General features: G+C 34.6%; 1 protein-coding gene and 1 long non-coding RNA gene across 5 annotated transcripts in view; one reads left to right on the forward strand and one right to left on the reverse strand.

The window, feature by feature from the left end:
• Positions 1-9,852, forward strand: part of LOC118764042 — a 72,642-nt gene extending 62,790 nt beyond the window's left edge. Inside the window, exon 3 of the long non-coding RNA XR_004999829.1 lies at positions 9,330-9,852. This is a non-coding gene — a long non-coding RNA (uncharacterized LOC118764042). The remainder of the gene's footprint in view (positions 1-9,329) is intronic.
• LOC115218477 (beta-1,3-galactosyltransferase 5) overlaps positions 1-20,000 on the reverse strand; it is a 272,442-nt gene that overhangs the window by 75,237 nt on the left and 177,205 nt on the right. The gene's annotated exons all lie outside the window — the stretch shown is intronic.

Genomic DNA, 20,000 nt, shown 5'->3' on the forward strand with positions numbered 1-20,000 from the left:
ACGGTTTTCCCAACCATCACTTCTCCTTCTACTCTTTTCTCTGCTAAAGAGCTTACGTCCGAAGCATCAAGAGTATGCGGAGCCTTAAACTAATACACCATTATCTAAAACTTATCTCTCCCGTGTTCAATTGTTCTCTTCATCACAAACACACACACCCATGCACACACAAATATATTTATGCACACGCATATCCATCCATCCATCCATCCATCCATCCATCCATCCATCCATCCATCCATACATACATACATACATACATACATACATACATACATGCATACATACATACATAGAATATATTGAATGGCTTGAGTGTAACACTGACGTTCAGTACAATCTAAGTAGTCGATCTGAATTAGAAATTAGGTGAAATCAGTTTCGTGATTTGTTATTGAACCTGGAGAAAGGAAAAATTCAGAGGAGACAAAAAGCTCTATGTGAAAGTGAAACCGCTGTTACCATTTTTGCAAACTGCCCACACAAGAGGTTAGAAATGTAAACAAGCAAAAAAGAAAAAAAGACTATTAAGATGTGATAGAGTCCAGATGAATTTATGAGCGTATGAATTGACTGCTGTGAATGAGTCAGAGACTGTCTTTTTACAAACTATCTGTGTTGAGAACCGCTCATAAAATTTTAATCCATGGCTGTTTTTAATTAATATCGCGGCTTGTTTTGAAACAACATATAATTGTTATTTCTCTTTTGTGTGGCCAATATGGACAATGTTACGACGATATTTTAATAATACCACATTAATAAGTTTTATGGCGTCTATTAATGAAGTAATTTTAGTTTAAGGGTGTGATATTAATTTCTTGACTCTAAAACTCAACTAATTACTTTAAAATTGTATATAGGATTTTTAGAAATATTATCAAATATTATATTTGTCGCGTAATAAATATGTACTTGCTTTTATTTTGACTTATACATACATACATACATATGTATATATACAAACATTTACACACACATATACACACGCGCACACACACACATGCGCACCCATACACCCAACCACCCAGACACGCACACACACACATGTCCAGTCTCTAAAGCTTTTTTATTCTCTCTCTTCTTTATTTCTTTGTGATCCATTCTGTTGAAGAACATAGGCTCGAAATGTAAAATACTTTCTTACTTTTTCGAGCGTGAAATTAATACACCTGTTCGTTGTTTATTCACCTGTCTTCGTCCTATTTCTTTTTGTAAATTCCAACTATATATATAATTAAGTTTCAGTTGAATTAGATACATAAATTAAGCCACCTTGCTTGATCGATCTAATTCGCACACTGAAACAACATCAGGAGAATATCAAACTCTGTGCAGAAGAGTTTGCACTTGATATTTTTGCAGTGTATGCAGATACCATGACCCACCTTAGCAAAAAGATCTACTCTTGGTTGTTCAGAAATATGTTCTATATGAAATCGCTTTCCGAACTGCAGATTCCAGGGTGGGTGAATAAAATATGAGTAACAAAGATGTTCAGGTGTCAATTCACATGAATTGACACCTTTACATCTCTGTTAAAATAAAACTTTAGTTTTAAGTTTAAAATGTAAGCTGCCTTGTCTGTAAGCCGACAAAGCACGTTCACTGTTTCTGGCTACCTGGCGTCATCCACAGTAAATGCGCAATCATCTCTGGATTTACGTTAGGAATTGAGTATTGTAGAACCATTGGTTACGGAAGGTAGAATATACTGGAAACTTTAATTATCACAGAGATGTCGGCACATCCTGCACTACTCCGTGGGTGGGAAAATTTACAATGACTTACGGGGCAACCCACAAAGCAGAAGCATATCTTCAGGTAATTTGACTCAGTTTCTAGTTATATAGGTGATGTTTAAACATAACTAGACCATGTCGATAGAGCATGTTGATAGTACATTTATTCGTATAATTCAGTATAATTTCATTTTACCACATCAATATGACTGTTAACCTGGAAAGTCACATTATTGCAACGTAAGCATTGCAAGCAGGGGATTGAACCTCCACCATCTTCTAGGAGACGATGAGATCACCAGACTGAATAGTTCTGGACTATTTGTGCCCATCGTAAGTGGGGAACACTCGTCTACTACAAGATAAGGGTTCGCTCCCTTGATTGCATTATATACCGGGTGCAGATTACCCAGCTGCTACAAGATGATAAGGGTTCGCTCCCTTGATTGCAATATATACCGCGTGCAGATTGCATCGATAACCAGGTAAAGAAGGCGCTCCATTGGGTTAAAAATGAGAGTAATGTCGAACAGTCATATTGATGTAGTGACAAACATTACTTCTCAATATACTTACTACTTTCACTTTTTATGGGGATTTCCTAACTAGCTTCTTCTTACCTTCGCTCGATTCTATGAATCGGTTTTAGGTAAGGGTGGAAAATCAACATTAAATATTCATGTTATGCGTTTCTCTCTTTTCACATCTCCTCTATTCATAGCTAATAACCAGCTTGTTTACATTGCTAGCAGTTCAGTAACTGAATCAATTTATATAAGATTATAAATGTAATTTTCTTTTCTTTAGACGACAAGCCAATGGAGAGGTACAAGTAAACAAGTAAATGAGAAGCAACTTCTGTCGATATACGCATGTGTGTTTGTGTATATATGTATGTATGTATGCGTGTCTGTATTTATGTATGTGTGTTTCTGTATTTTGTATGTATGTATATCTATATATTAAAATCGATCACATCGGCGCTGTAACAGAGACCGATATAATAATTACTAGACTAAAAGAAAGACCTAGGGTCGGTTTGTTCAAATAGAAACCTTCAGGGATCTGCCCCAACATGGCTACAGTCACAGGATTGAAACGAGTTAATAATAAAATATATATATATATATATATATATAATATATATATATATATAATATATATATATATATATATATATTATATATATATATGCGAGTGTGTATGTATGCTTGTTTGTGTGCATGTATGTGTGAATATATGTATACATGCATCTGCATGTATATATATGTTTGTATGAGAGGGGGGGAAATAGAGCTATGAAGGTTTTTGAACAAACTCAAGCAACCCCTCCAATCGAACATGATTTGATTTTTCTCGGGCGAGAAAAATTTCTACCAGAATCAGACGGTGACCACATAGACCAAGCGTTGGCTTGCCACATCCCCAAAACATGTACCGAGAGTGATGAAAATCAAACATCCAGTCAACAACATATCGATTGGAGTGATCACTCGAGATGGCGACGTTATACCTCCATTCATCTTACCACAAGGCCTGACATCCAGCAAGGGTTTGAAGGAGGTAGTGCTGCCCAGAATTAAAAGATTGGCTGCTGGAAAACTATATGTCTGGCAACAGGCCTGTGCACCATGCCACACAAGCAGGAGAACCCAGTGATGGCTGTCATAAAATTTCTGCGATCACATAATCCATAACATCCAGTCACCTAACTCTCCGACCGCAACCCCATTGATTATTATGCGTGGGTTGCAGTTAAGCGAGAGACCAATATAACTCCTTCTAAGACCAAAGATTAATTACAGGTAAGGATTATGGCAGCATTCACCAACTTAAACAAGGAAACAATCTAGAAGAGTTGCATGAGATTCCGAATATGTCTGATGGCCGTGGTTGAAAATAATTGCAATTTTATTGAATAAATTTACTCTTTATAGTATTTCAAGATATTTTAATACAATTTTGGTAAATATATCTGTCAAATTGAGATGTCAGTGTTGCTTTCATTTTTGAGTAAGTTGAACAATAATTTATCACCAAACCCTGTATATAATCAGTGTGCGTGTGTGTGTGTGTGTGTGTGTGTGTGGTGTGTGTGTTTATGTGTGTATATATGTGTGAGCACGTGTCTCTGTGTGTTTGTAAATATACATAAGTAAAGATCCTTCCCGATTAATATAGAATATATTAATATAGTATGTTCTCTGGATGGGATGTCGTCCGTCATAGAAGTACTGGGATTTCTCCCTGCTGAACGAACTGGAGTAAGTGAAAAGAAGAGTTTGGTGAAGAATACAAGGATTTGCCCGGTGCAGTATTCAAAATGAAAAACCTTACGAAGATCATGGATGCTACACACTCACATCTAGTACCGCACTTTCATGATATACTTGTCTGTGTTTGTTTGTGTGATGTGTGTGTGTGTACATATATCTTTTATCTTTTACTTGCTTCGTTCTCTAGACTAGAGCACTGCTGGAGACCCCTTGTAACACTTTGAGTCGTATGAATCGACCCCTGTTCTTGTTTATTTATTTATTTATTCATACCTAAGCCCGATTCGAATTTTACCGGACTCTTTGCCGAAACGCTAGTTTACGAGACGTGATCACACCAAAACCAGTTGTGAAGAGATACGGGGGACATACGCAGACACAATAACACACACACACACACACACACACCACACACACACACACACACACATTCATCATTACTGAGTATTGTGTTTCCTGTTCATAATTTAAAATATCAGTAGGGAAAAGAAAATGGAATTATGTTATACTAAAATTGAACCTCTTTAGTATTTTACTATGTCTGTATTTGGGAGTTCTGCAAATACAACTGCCTGCTGTAGGTTATGCGTACATATAATTTCATAACATGTCTAAATGTTGAATGTATATTCTTAGAGGATAATTTATCCGCTCCGGGAAAATGAACAGAAAACTCATAAGCAATGTTTCCCTGCATCATTTAAAAAGCAATAACCTATATTTACAAATTGCAGTGACAAAGATTTAAGTGCTTTTCTGAAGGACATATTAAATGGTTTGAATGCGACACAACTGCATCTTCTAATGGGTTATAGCTTCGTACTGAAATATTTCATTTTACTGAATATATCTTTCGTACTGAAAATATATCTTTTAGAGAAATCGCAATATATTTATGTTCACTAAATCATACAATGAAGCAAATAATCATGAGATTAAAAGCTGCACAATTCCCGCATATATTTCTTAAAATATTAACCAGTAAAATAGGAGAAAATATCTAGTGATGTAAACTATGTTTCAATAAAATTTGTTTGATTCGTCCGGAGTTTTTATCATAGGAATGCTTGACTTGACATTGGAAAGGTTAATCAAACAACTAAAAGTTGATCATTGAATTTAAATATATTTATGGTAGTAGAGATAGGAATACATTGTTTCTCGAAAGACAACTTTTTTTTTTCTTTCATCAGCTTGTGATTATCGGAATTTCTCTCTCTGTTTGTGTATGCACTATCGATTGGAGGTCCTCCTATGCGTTTACTCACAATGCCCACTTCATCTAGACTAGATAAAAATAAAACCGGAATTATTGGCATAGTATGTTGATAATCTATATTGGTTGTACCTGTCTAATGCTGTACAAATAGCTGAACTACTTTGGCCAGGCAAACACGAATACATACATACATACATACATACATATATTACATATATATGTGTGTATATGTGCGTGCGTATGGCATATGAGTCACTGATGGTTGCTTTCTCATAATACGATTTGACCTTACAAGAGTATATTTAAATTACGATTGTTGTCATGGTAACCATTTCATAGATTGATATTTCCTTTCATTGTTGTCTTCTCTAATGACTTGTCCTTTATAAATGCATTAATATTGTTCCTATTGTTACAGTGCGACGCTTTAATGATATTTTCTAGTCTGTGCAGAGGAGAGTACAAATATTGAGCTAACATCTAATAACTGCTAATAAATACCTTACAACGCTGTTCAACCATTAAAGTTGTATGAAAGATAATTTTAGACCCATTTAGATAAATAGGAGAGATGTTAGAAACTAAACATTAAATTATATAAATTGTGAACCGAACGTGTTATAAACAAAATGGTTTCCAGTTTATTTGGAAACCACCCAAACATTTCAATATATATTCATTTTGCGCAGTGAGATTTCTTGTTTCTGTATCAAAAAGCTATATAAAGACCAGCATTGCAGGGTTGTTTGAAAGTGGTCTAAGATCGTTAGGAACACATGTGTCTGAATTTTTTGATTACAACTTCTTAAGTTATCTTTGAGTAGTTCCATCATATTACTTTCATCTTAATGGATTTCTCAATCAAGTATTTTTTTTTTAAATTTAATTGTATTTCCTTGATAGCTGTTGATGTTATTACTGTGTTTTTCCCACTTCTTCTTTTATATATATATAATGAAATGAATAATATATATATTATCTTTTATATATAATGAAATGAATAATAACATACGATGGATAATTGTCAGCTGACGATTATCCATCGTCTGTCATTATTCATTTACAACTTGCCGGACACCCTGGAGTATACCAACAACGTACTAAAAGTAGCGCATAATTTGGACCAGCGTTTAGGTGCTAAATACTCATTGAGTTGGTTTATTCTGGGTACTTAACCGAAATATCCTATCTGATATTTCGAGTCCCACCAATCATAGGCCAGAACTACAGACATTAAACAGCACTACCTGGTGCATTCCTTTTCAATAACCTGCTATTATCGCGCTTCTTACCTTAGCTCTTTTTTTTATTCCTTTTTATTTCTTTTACACTTTTACTTGCTTCAGTCATTTGACTACGGCCATGCTGGAACATAGTCTTTTTACTCGAGCAAATCGACCCCAGGTTTTATTCTTTGTAAGCCTAGTAATGATTCTATCGGTCACTTTTTGCTGAACCGCTACGTTACGGGGACGTAAACACACCAGCATCAGTTGTCAAGCGATGTTGGAATGACATGCACAGACGCACAAACACACACACACACACACAGAGATACACATACACACACACACACACATATATATATATATATATACGTATATACGACGGGATTCTTTTAGTTTCCGTCTACCAAATCCATTCACAAGGCTTTGGTCGGCCCGAGGCTATAGTAGAAGGCACTTTCCCAAGATGCTACGCAGTAGTACTGAAACCGGAACCATGTCGATAGTAAGCAAGCTACTTACCACACACACACACACACACACACACACACACACACATACAACACACACACACACACACACAACACATATATATATATATATATATATATATATATATATAAATATACATATAATAGTGTACATTTACACACAAGAGAAATTGCCTTCAGTAGACAGTTTTACACGCTAAAAGTAGTCGAAGCGACCATAACCCCATTTAAGGGCAATTTCTAAAAGGAATGAAAAATAAAAACTTCTATGTTGTTAATTTATTCCGGTCAAACCTAGTTTTCATAGATTTTTAGCAAATAAAATAATTTGCTAATCGAATTTTTTAGCAATTTTTAGAAGATTAGTTCGGCATTTATTCATTTATGTGCGGTCAATTTGAAAAATTATAATGTAGAAACATGAGACACGTGTTATTTGTCTCTTAATTATATATTAGTGTTATGGCGCGGTCACAGATGAGAGTTTCACCTGGCAAATTTTACTTTTATTTTTCATTTTATCTAGTTTATTCTCACGAGCTGCGGCCATGCTGGAAAATTTAAAACCTAGGTTTCACCGGAATAAGTTAGCAAGATAAAAGTTTTTATTTTTCAATCCTTATAGAAATTGCTCTTAAATGTAGTTTTGGTCATTTTAACTACTTCTTCTAGCGTGTAAAACTGCTTCTTGAAGGCGGTCTCAATTGTGTTTAAATGTACCTTATTTTATATTGAGAATATGTTGTCTATTGACTTTTTCTACATGATAGGCCACTGTAGTGAAATTTCTAAACAAACTCGCTACCTTATATTTTACGTATATATATATATGTGTGTGTATGTGTGTATGTGTGTGTGTTTGTGTATGTATGTGTGAGCCTGCATACAACGCACACACATACACACACATATATATATATATGCATACATACTGTATATATTTATATATATATTATATATATATATATATTATTCGTGTATGTGTATATGTATGTGTATATATATATATATATGTATGTATATATATACATATATATGCACACGAAACCAACACCAGGAACCTTATCCCAGTTCTAATTGTGGGGACCCAGGAACAAACAAACAAAACATGCTGACATCTATCAAAACAAGTAGGCAATCTAAGCAACTTGATGAATCTGATCGTGACTAACAAGTAAGTACGATATTATCAGACACTCCGATGCCTGACATTCGACACTACAAAGAAAATCCTCACGTCGGTGTAAATACTAACGGTCGAATCTCAAAGAAGAACTGTTGAAACGATTCAATAGTCACAAAGAAAATTTTACTAAACTCAGAATTACAAAACTGTCAATAAAAACAAGCGCTGGCATTCATTGCTTCAATAGTTATAAGAGGTGAATGATATATGTAATTAAGTTCATGTGTTAATTGTAATTGAATATTTGTTTCGTGTTTATCATCTGCATTTATATCGAATATGAATGTGGCTCTAATGGTGATCATAATGAGCATGGCACCAATGATCATAATTGTGGTGATCGATAGCTTCTGGCTAGTTTGTATGAACAAATGCCATATAAATAGAGGTTAATAACATAGAATGTGTAAGAAATTTATAGCTTTGTTTACAATTTTATATATGGAGCTTATTGTCTATAGATAAATAACACTTATCATAATAAGTTTTCTGGTACGCTGATGCAACATCATAATTATATATTTTAATAGTTAATCCGATTCTTTAAGAAAAAAATGATGTTGCGTTAATATGACGAAAACTGTTGAATTATTAGAAAAGGAAATACATACAACGAAAGGAAGATTTGCAAACAACTAATAATAATAATAATAATAATAATGATAATAATAATAATAATATATGTATTTAATTGCATAAGCGCATACAAACACTCACAAGCATACACAGACATCCACGCCTCCCCCCATATATATATATAATATATATATATATATATATATATATATATATATATATATATATGCATATATCTACATTCATAAGTGCACACACACGTACACACATACACTTATATACATACACATATATACATAAATGTATATGTATACATGCAGGCGTGCATATATATATATATATGTGTATGTATATGTATGTGTGTGTGTGTGTGTGTGTTTATATGTGTTTATATTGAAGACTAAATGATTATCTTCTTTTAATTATTAGCGTACACTTGAGCGAACGTGTGTACCTATGCTGTTACAAGAATCAACATTTAACCATTTATTTTAAACTATATTTTTTTATCCTCTATTCAATCACAGTTTACTTAGTAGATTGATTGAGATTTGTCTCATAATTCTAATTATTGTAATGCGATCTACTATTAATTCTCTCTTTCTATTTATAGGTGAGAATTGAGAAAACATAAAGAAAAATAGCGAAGTGGACCGAGAAGCTCGATGAAATATTGATTCAGTACATTAAATAGGGTGAGAAAGTGTTGGGGAGAAAAACATTAGTTTTTGAATGATGCTATGAATAAAAGCCGACTATATTTGACTGAAAATATTTAGATAATTGCTATGTTTCTATATTATCCATGTTGAGGTATACGTCTTTCTAACATTAAGAAAAATTAGATGGATGTACATACATATAGTGTGAGAAAAACAGAGATAATAAGGAGTTTGACTCATTAGTTTCAGGTGTTTATGACTATATTTTATATATCCTAAATTTGGTACTTTATTAATGTGATCTATATGAGAAAATTCTTCAAATACTATTTTTAAAAATCGTAATTTATCTAACAAGGGAAATCAAAGAAAAATTACGTTTATGAATGTATCAAATATCTTTCCGCAAAAATGATATACCTGTTCGAAGGCGACAATACAATCAGTCGCTTATTCTCTCATACACATTAATGCAGACAAATTTCCTGCTCTCCAGTAATTTTAATTTCATCATTCTCGATATTTTACATCTTATTTTCTAATAAACTGAAATTGTTTCTATCTCTTCTCTCTCTTCGTCTGATCACTTATGACGCTTTTTTGAATAGTCATGTACTTGTGCTTCGTGCATACGGTGGTATTGTGTAAAAACATTTTGTAGGGACGTGTGGATACACGTAGATATGTATATATGAATGTATACAGTTACAGCACACACACAGACATCAGCGAACATAGAAAGGTTCACATTTTCATATGCATCTATCTATCTATCTATCTATCTATCTATCTATCTATCTATCTATCTATCTATATATATATATATATATATATATATATATATATATATATATATAATATATATATATATATATATATAGATATATATCTATATATATACATATATAGAATGCCGTGTGTCTTCAATATATGTTTCAAAGAACTATTATTCGCGAATAGACATACAGGCATCTCTACGTGCGTCTATGTTCCTGTTTCTACTGGTGGAATCACAACAGCTTTGAATATAATGTTCTGCAATATTTATTCCGAATCAATTATTCAACTTTGCTTTTCCTCCTTTTGACTTAAAACATGAAATCTGAAACAGAGGACGAAGTAGCTCCCTCTACATCCAACTGAGGTATACAGTAAAACGTAATAGATTAAAAGTAAGTGAGCCGATAACGTGTCCGTCACATAGCAGTTCTCCAACGGATCGGTATAATAGATACCAGGCTTTTGAAAACAAATAATATGTACTGTGATGGATTTGTGTGGCCAAAATTTAAGGCGGTGGCCCAGCATGGCAGCAATCTAATGACTGAAATAAGTAACATGCATAGAAATATTTTTTCTACAATTTTTTAAATATGGAAATTAATTACATCTCTGTGATCCAGACGACATGTTTATCATGCTGTATTTCAGTTACCATATATTTCAGTTACCATGATATTCACGCAGCTTGAACGATCTTGGTTGGAAACTCCGAGCAATGTGCAGCACGCCACTAGTGGTGCCGTTAGTTGCGTGCATTTGTGTGTGTGCATTGTTAATATCATACTTATTAATAGGTCATAACCGTCGCTACCGGTAGAAGTATTTGTAAATCATGAGCACAACATCTTTTCTTAGGGTTCCGCAAAAAAGTTCCTAGGGGTTCTGTAAGATAAGCTAATGCTAATTTCATGAGCATAATATTATTACACATGCACAACACATTACTGATTATTGACATATTGTAATATAGATATCCTATTATGTTATCATGTTATCATGCACAAAAGACTTCACCTCAACGCGGAAAGAAGTCCTAGGTGAGCAAATAGCAATCGATGCAATCAACTAGACCCCCCTCCCTGAAAATTTGAGGCCTTCTACCTATAGTTGAAAGGTTCATTATATTATTCAGTGTGTATTATTAATAGACGTTGTCACGTTACGTTTTTCGGTAACCCATGGAAAGATATCGGATAATTTGTATATCATGTATTGTAAGGATCAACTGAAATACGTTTTCAGCTATGACGAACACTCTCGTATTGTTTGAGGAAAGGCATGCGAATTATTTCTATTGCCTACCATTTATGCTTTTCAACTTCATCAAGTCTCACTTTCATATGCTCTATCTTGTCAGCTTTAGCATTATATTCTATTTTGCTGCTCCATATCTTCTTCTAGAACTCTTCCACTTCCCCATTCTTATGTGGATCCTTTGCTTGTATCTTACCAAGAGATAAAGTAATTTTCCTTATTTCTTAAGCTGAGGTCCAATTTGAACTGATACCACAAATTAGATTAACTGGAACAGATTACTGATATATATATATATTGCGTGAGGCGCAATCGCTCAGTGGTTACGGCAGCGGATTCACGGTGGTAGGATCGTGGTTTCGATTGCTAGACCGGGTGTTGTGAGTGTTTATTGAGCGAAAACACCTAAAGCTCTACGAGGCTCCGGCAGGGGGTGGGTGGGGGTGGGGTGACGAACCCTACTTTACTCCTTCACCACAAATTTCTCTCACTTTTTCATCTTCTTCCTGTTGTACCTGTGTTTCAAAGGACCAGCCTTGTCACACTCTGTGCGACGTTGAATCTTCCCCGATAACTATTTTAAGGGTACACATGTCTGTGGAATGCTCAGCCACTTGCACATTTTAATTTAATGAACAGGCTGTTCCATTGATCTGATCAACTGGAACCCGCGTCGTCATAACCGACGGAGTGGTACTTTCATATTTATTGCATTAAAAAATAGCCAGGCATATTTAAATCAACAAAATACATAACTTAATGGTATTTATCTCTGCTGTTTAAATATAAAAATTATAAATTATTATCCAGAAAATGATCGAAATTATCTAAATTTACGAATCCCCTCTTCGATGCTGTTGAACAAATATACTAAAGAAAGATAACGCACACCCTCTTCTTTTCCGACCACACTGCCATGACATCTCTAAGGAGAATAAACAGACATGTTATCTCTCCCCAAATACCCGTAATAAGGAAAACAAAACAAAACAAAAAAAAAACGATACTAGCATATTCTCTTTTAATTTCAAGAAATAAACAAAGTCCACACGTGCCGATTGCATCAACGTTGTAACGGTGGTTTCAAGATAAACAAGATTTGATAATTCAAATTCATTATAACTGTTTACATAAAATAATATTAAGATCTCTGTTTGCTGTGATAAAAGGAAAGCAAATTTAATCAGTGAAAGCGCTTTAAATGCATTCAAGTAAAGAAATATATCAAAGTTTTGAAATTTTCGCTTCCTCTCTCTATATAAATATCTTCCTCCTCTTCCCCCCCTCTCTCTCTCTCTATTTCTCTCACTCTTTCTCTCTGTCTCTCACTATGCATCTATCTACGTTACACGCCCCATACACACATGCAAACATAGTGCTCATACATAATATTCCATTCTCCTCTTGGCACAAGGCCCGAAATTCTGGGAGAGGCGTCCGGTCGATTAGATCTACCTCCTTACACAACTGGTACTTAATTTTGCAACCCCGAAAGGATGAAAGGCAAAGTCGAACTCGGCGGAATTTCAACTCACAATTTCCGGAACTTGTGCTTGTAGTAGAAAGGATTATTATTATTATTATTATTATTATTTTGTTTGCCTGGGTTTCCCTCTTACAAAACTTGTTTTAGCACACTTATCAAGGCACACATTCATCCCGATATCATTGCCGAACTCTTTAACAGGTGTTAGCAGCCCTACTAACTCTTCGTCATTTCTAGCAAACTACTTCTGATAGTCCTTATAAAACAGATGGTATATTGTCGTATTATAATTTTGAGCCAATATCTGGTGTTATTCAGTTCGTTTGAGGATGGGATCAGTGCCATGCGAAAGTCTAATGGGGAGAGGGAGTCACTTTGAAAGAAGCAGCATTTGATGTCGATTTTGTTAGATTGGGTTATCCCATTACTATGGTTTAGAAGGAGACTTGTGTTCGACTTAACCATGCTACCTTGAAAGAACTTGGAAGCGACATGTGAGATATTATATATCCCAAGGGCCTTGAGCAATCAATTATGTGGGACACCATCAAACGCTTTCCTGTTGTCTATCTATGTCAAACTTAGGTTCTTCATTTTGCACGGGCAATTCTTTACAATGAATTTAGTTATGAGTAATTTATCTTTGCATCCATAAGTATTCCTTTTGCAGCCTTTTTGAGCTTGTGGAAGGATAGCCTTCTGTTCAAGGAAAGCGTATATTCTTTCAGTTAGTATGGATGAAAGGATCTTTTAGGAGTTGCTGTGACATTTTGTTGGTCGTTAGTTCTTTGAATTTTGTGTGGCTTCAGTTTTTGATAGTAGGTATGTAGTACCTCCAGTCAGCCAGGCAGGTATTTGCTCTGGGTTCTGGATGGCATCAGTTAGAGATGCAGAGAAATTTTGGCGTGCTTCCGTCAAACAACTCAGTCAGGAATTAAGAATACGTACAACTCCTGGGGTTTTCAATTTCTGAGACTTCCTAAGAATACACCTTAGAATATTCTCTCACGATATGAAATTATTAGTAGCGCTTTAATAGATGTATTGTGATCGCAACTACATCATATTTATATTCAACGCGATGGAATGCATTTTGTAGTATTTTTTTCACGGGGCAGTACATTATATGTATGTATGTATTTAAGTATGTATTTATGTATGTATGCATGCATGTATGTATGTGTGTATATATATATGTATATTTATATATATATATATATATATATGTATATATATGCATATTATATGTATATATATGTATATATATATATATATATATATATATAATATATATATATATATATATATGTATATATATATATATATGTATATATATATATATAATATATATTATATATATATATATTATATATATATATATATATAATATATATATAATATCAACATGCGTGTGTATGTGTGTCAGTGTGTGTTTGAGTGTGTGCGTGTGTGTGTGTGTTGTATTGTTGTATTATCAGCTTATTATATATCGGCATGTGGTGAAATTCCCAAATTCGTCTGAAATTTGATTGGAATCAAATCCCTGGAAATTTTTATTTCCAATCAAAGTGTTGAGCATACACATTACTTATAAAATCCGTGTTGACAACTTACATGTTAATTCATGCTAATACATTAAACGGCGTCTTCTTATCAACTAAAGGATTCAAGTAACGAAGCGTTACTCTATAACCAGAGGTAATCAAACATATGAATCTCTCCGGATAACTTTCTGCGAATATGTTTCGATTATTGGTGACATTGCAGTTATACTTGTAATTAGTTCTTTATCCATATCTAATGATCCTCGAGAGCAATTTAACAATATGTGATGTGTGTGTTCGTGGGTATGTGTGAGTGTTTGCATGTGTGTGTCTAGCATTTGTGTGGGTTGGATACCTTATCGTCACATTTTGTGAGCATAGAGAAAGAAAATTTGGATATCATGTGATATCCAAAAGGCATCTGAGTTTTGCGTTGCATAAAAAAGAAGTCTAAATGGATGAAATATATTACCAGCTCCCTTTACATAGAAATACACGTATATACACAGGCGCAGATACATGTATGTGGTCGTATACATATATATATATATATATATATATATATATTAATAGTCGTTGAATTTCCGCATCATTCTCATCAAACCAGTCTCTGTGTCTGGCAGTAACATACCCCAGTGTTTCGGCTGCACATTGAACAACCTGGTCACGAAAATCTTCCCATCCTGCAGCAGTTTCAATGCTGGACAAGCGAGTCTGAAGCTCTTTCCTAACCGCAACGTCATGTATCTTGTGGACATTTATACGGCGAGGAATGCTGACTGGTCCTCTTGTCTCTTTCGCCCTAATCACCATTCGGAACTTTGCTCGCACCAGACTGTGGCCTGTCCAGCATTCTGATCCATGCAAGGACTTGACATTACAAATGTCATAAATGTCGCGCTTGTGGATGATGACGTAATCCAGCAAGTGCCAAACGTTGGACCTTGGATGCATCCATGTTGATGTGTGATCACCTTTGTGCACAAAATGAGTAGTTGCAATGTAAAGTCCATGCTCTTCGCAAAGCTCCAGTAGCATGAGACCATTGCTATTCATTTTCCCTACTCCAAAACGTCCTAGAGAGTTCCATGTTTGCCAGTCTGTTCCTACTCTGGCATTAAAATCCCCCAGTAGAATGACTTTATCAGAATTGGGAATTTTTCTAAGTATGGCTCACAGCTGGGTATAAAAGATTATTTTATCTTCATCACAGCTAGTCAAAGTAGGTGCATAGGCACTTATTAGAGTAGCAAACCGCTTACCTTTCAAATGCAACCGTAGGGTCATTATACGTTCATTTATAGGAACAGGAAGCTCTTCCAACTTCTTCAGGATATCAGATCGGACTGCAAAACCAACGCCAGCCTCTCTGCGCTCCTCCTTCTGCCTTCCGTTCCAAAAAAAGGTGTATCCGCCTCCTATTTCCTCAAGCTGACCATCACCTTCTATACGAGTCTCTGAGAGTGCAGCTTTTTCAATTTTATAACGGTTCAGCTCACGAGCAACAAGTGCAGTGCGTCTTTCAGGCCTGCAATCACTGTTGTTGTCCAACAGAGTACGCACATTCCAAAATGAAATGTTTAAGTTCCGTCCAGATTTTATAGATAAAAGACCCTTTGTTTTTCGAGCGCAGGGTGGACATCCGTCAGTCACGCTAAACTGACCAGATATGGAAAGACATGCAATTTTTGGTTCACCTTTTCTAGAACCTCCCCGGTCTCCAGGTGAGCAGTGCCCTCTCTAAATGGAGCTGCTCAGACACCCATGCAGCAACCGAATCATACCGCTGTCTTGGTGACAAGGAGACGACTTTATATCTAGCAAGGGCCGCCTACGTGCAGGTCGCTGACTACATGCTTCCAACCCGTCAGGTCTGCATGCTTCACCACCGCAGGACTTCCGAATAAAAAAAATATATATATACTAAAAATGAAGAAAATATATACTAGAAATAAGATAGATATATATATATATAGAAAAAGAAAAAGGTCGACAATGCCTGTGCAGAGTCCAATAATGGCTTGCACAACACCTCATAGACCCTCTCCACTCTATTGACATTATCCAGAGACAAGCCGGAGCAAGATGTCTGGTGCCAATATGAGTCGCAGGCTCAGGGATGTGGGAGCGCCGTGATCTCTAGCACAAACCAAAGATCCCCAAAATATTCAATGCCATTCCCTGCATATCTGGTTTTATATCAGAGTAACCTTCTCCTAGAGATGTGCATTAACAAAAGCTGAGGGGCGCCTCACTCCCAGTGGTCTTTCGGCACACCGGATACCACCCCGGAATTTCTGTGTACCCGTGCTAACATTTATTGGATGGCCGTTGACTCTCAAGAGGTCCTCCGCCCTTTGACGGGTTTTGTTTTTCATCTAATAAACACACTCCTCACCAAGCAAGCTGGTGGGTTTGCCGGTTTAGTCGCCGACGACCCGACCATCCAACAGGCTGTACTGGGTTACATGTTACCAGTAGCACACGAAGGTGACCTGACATAGGTCCTACGCCTCTTGACGGTTTTTTTTTTTCAACCCGTATATATATATATATATATATTATATATATATATATCATATACTATATATTCGTACACATATATATATATATATATATATATTATATATATATATAATATATATATACATATATGCGTACATATATATGTATATATACATAATTATATATATATTTATATACGTGCATATATATATATATATATATATATATACACATACATGTATATGTACATACATATCTACATAAACATACATATATGTATATATCTTACATATATATAAATAGTTTAAAAATCATACATATACATGTGTGTATATAAGCATATCTATATATATATGTATAAATTTGTGCATATGTGAATATTAATATAATAAAATTGCACACATATATTTGTATGATTAGAGAAAAGTGAAAATGTGTTTGTTTGTCTGTTCATAATGTTAATGATGTGTAAAATATCTTCATTTGTTATAATTCTCTGTTCATATCCCGACATATTTTCAAGGGTCTGTTCAGTATTTTTTTCTTTTTGTTTTTTTTCTGTTCAAATTAAATTTACCATCTATAATAAGCTAACACTTGCTTCTTGATGTATATCTCAGTATATCTCTTTGCAACATCTTATGTTATTAGATTAGCAGTTATACGATAAACACTTTCAGTAATACTTTTTGGAAATAGGGAGAGATCAGAAATAAATAATCCCTGTAATTAATTTTGCATCACACATCTGAGATGTATTCATCCACTGCTTAACATTGCTAGAGGAGTAATATGAAACGCATAATGCACTCAAAATATACATATATTAATATATACATAAACACTATCACACACACACTTGTATATGTATGCGTGCGAGTATGCATATACAAGTAAAGAGAGAGAGAATTACAGAGACGGAGGCAGAGGCAGAGAGAGCAATATGTACGCATAATGTATCCATACGTACACAGCACACAGACACATACACATATATACATACAAACATACATACATACATACATACATACTTACATATATATATATATATATAGAAAAGAAAAAGGTCGACAATGCCTGTGCAGAGTCCAATAATGGCTTGCACAACACCTCATAGACCCTCTCCACTCTATTGACATTATCCAGAGACAAGCCGGAGCAAGATGTCTGGTGCCAATATGAGTCGCAGGCTCAGGGATGTGGGAGCGCCGTGATCTCTAGCACAAACCAAAGATCCCCAAAATATTCAATGCCATTCCTGCATATCTGGTTTTATCAGAGTAACCTTCTCCTAGAGATGTGCATTAACAAAAGCTGAGGGGCGCCTCACTCCCAGTGGTCTTTCGGCACACCGGATACCACCCCGAATTTCTGTGTACCCGTGCTAACATTTATTGGATGGCCGTTGACTCTCAAGAGGTCCTCCGCCCTTTGACGGGTTTTGTTTTTCATCTAATAAACACACTCCTCACCAAGCAAGCTGGTGGGTTTGCCGGTTTAGTCGCCGACGACCCGACCATCCAACAGGCTGTACTGGTTACATGTTACCAGTAGCACACGAAGGTGACCTGACATAGGTCCTACGCCTCTTGACGGTTTTTTTTTTTCAACCCGTATATATATATATATATATATATAATATATATATATATATATCATATACTATATATTCGTACACATATATATATATATATATATATATATTATATATATATATATATATATATATACATATATACATATATGCGTACATATATATGTATATATACATAATTATATATATATTTATATACGTGCATATATATATATATATATATATTATATACACATACATGTATATGTACATACATATCTACATAAACATACATATATGTATATATTCTTACATATATATAAATAGTTTAAAAATCATACATATACATGTGTGTATATAAGCATATCTATATATATATGTATAAATTTGTGCATATGTGAATATTAATATAATAAAATTGCACACATATATTTGTATGATTAGAGAAAAGTGAAAATGTGTTTGTTTGTCTGTTCATAATGTTAATGATGTGTAAAATATCTTCATTTGTTTATAATTCTCTGTTCATATCCCGACATATTTTCAAGGGTGTGTTCAGTATTATTTTCTTTTTGTTTTTTTTCTGTTCAAATTAAATTTACCATCTATAATAAGCTAACACTTGCTTCTTGATGTATATCTCAGTATATCTCTTTGCAACATCTTATGTTATTAGATTAGCAGTTATACGATAAACACTTTCAGTAATACTTTTTGGAATAGGGAGAGATCAGAAATAAATAATCCCTGTAATTATTTTGCATCACACATCTGAGATGTATTCATCCACTGCTTAACATTGCTAGAGGAGTAATATGAAACGCATAATGCACTCAAAATATACATATATTAATATATACATAAACACTATCACACACACACTTGTATATGTATGCGTGCGTGTATGCATATACAAGTAAAGAGAGAGAGAATTACAGAGACGGAGGCAGAGGCAGAGAGAGCAATATGTACGCATAATGTATCCATACGTACACAGCACACAGACACACACACATATATACATACAAACATACATACATACATACATACATACTTACATATATATATATATATATACATAAGACCTTTTACTCGTTATCCTACATAAGTTAATTAGCATATAGTAAATGAACAAATGAGCGGCAAACAGACACGGAATGGCAAGACGGAAATCATATATTAAATACACATGCGAACGGAAAACGGACACAGAAGACCCCCAACGCCCCATCAATTACCGGCGAGAGGGTCAAACGCAATTTCGTGGCTCTAATGCTAATATTGATTCCCTTCTAGTGTCAGCTGGCGAAAGCTGCCGGTAGAATTCAACCGAAATATCACAGACCGCGAACAGACAAATTTGAAATGAATAAATATGCAATACAGAAGTGATGATACGCAGTAACTTATATACATATACATAGCTGATATAATATGCAAGTGCAACTATGACAAAGCGGTGAATATGTATTTATAT

This window comes from Octopus sinensis, linkage group LG1, assembly GCF_006345805.1.
Source record: "Octopus sinensis linkage group LG1, ASM634580v1, whole genome shotgun sequence".
NCBI lineage: Eukaryota > Metazoa > Mollusca > Cephalopoda > Octopoda > Octopodidae > Octopus > Octopus sinensis.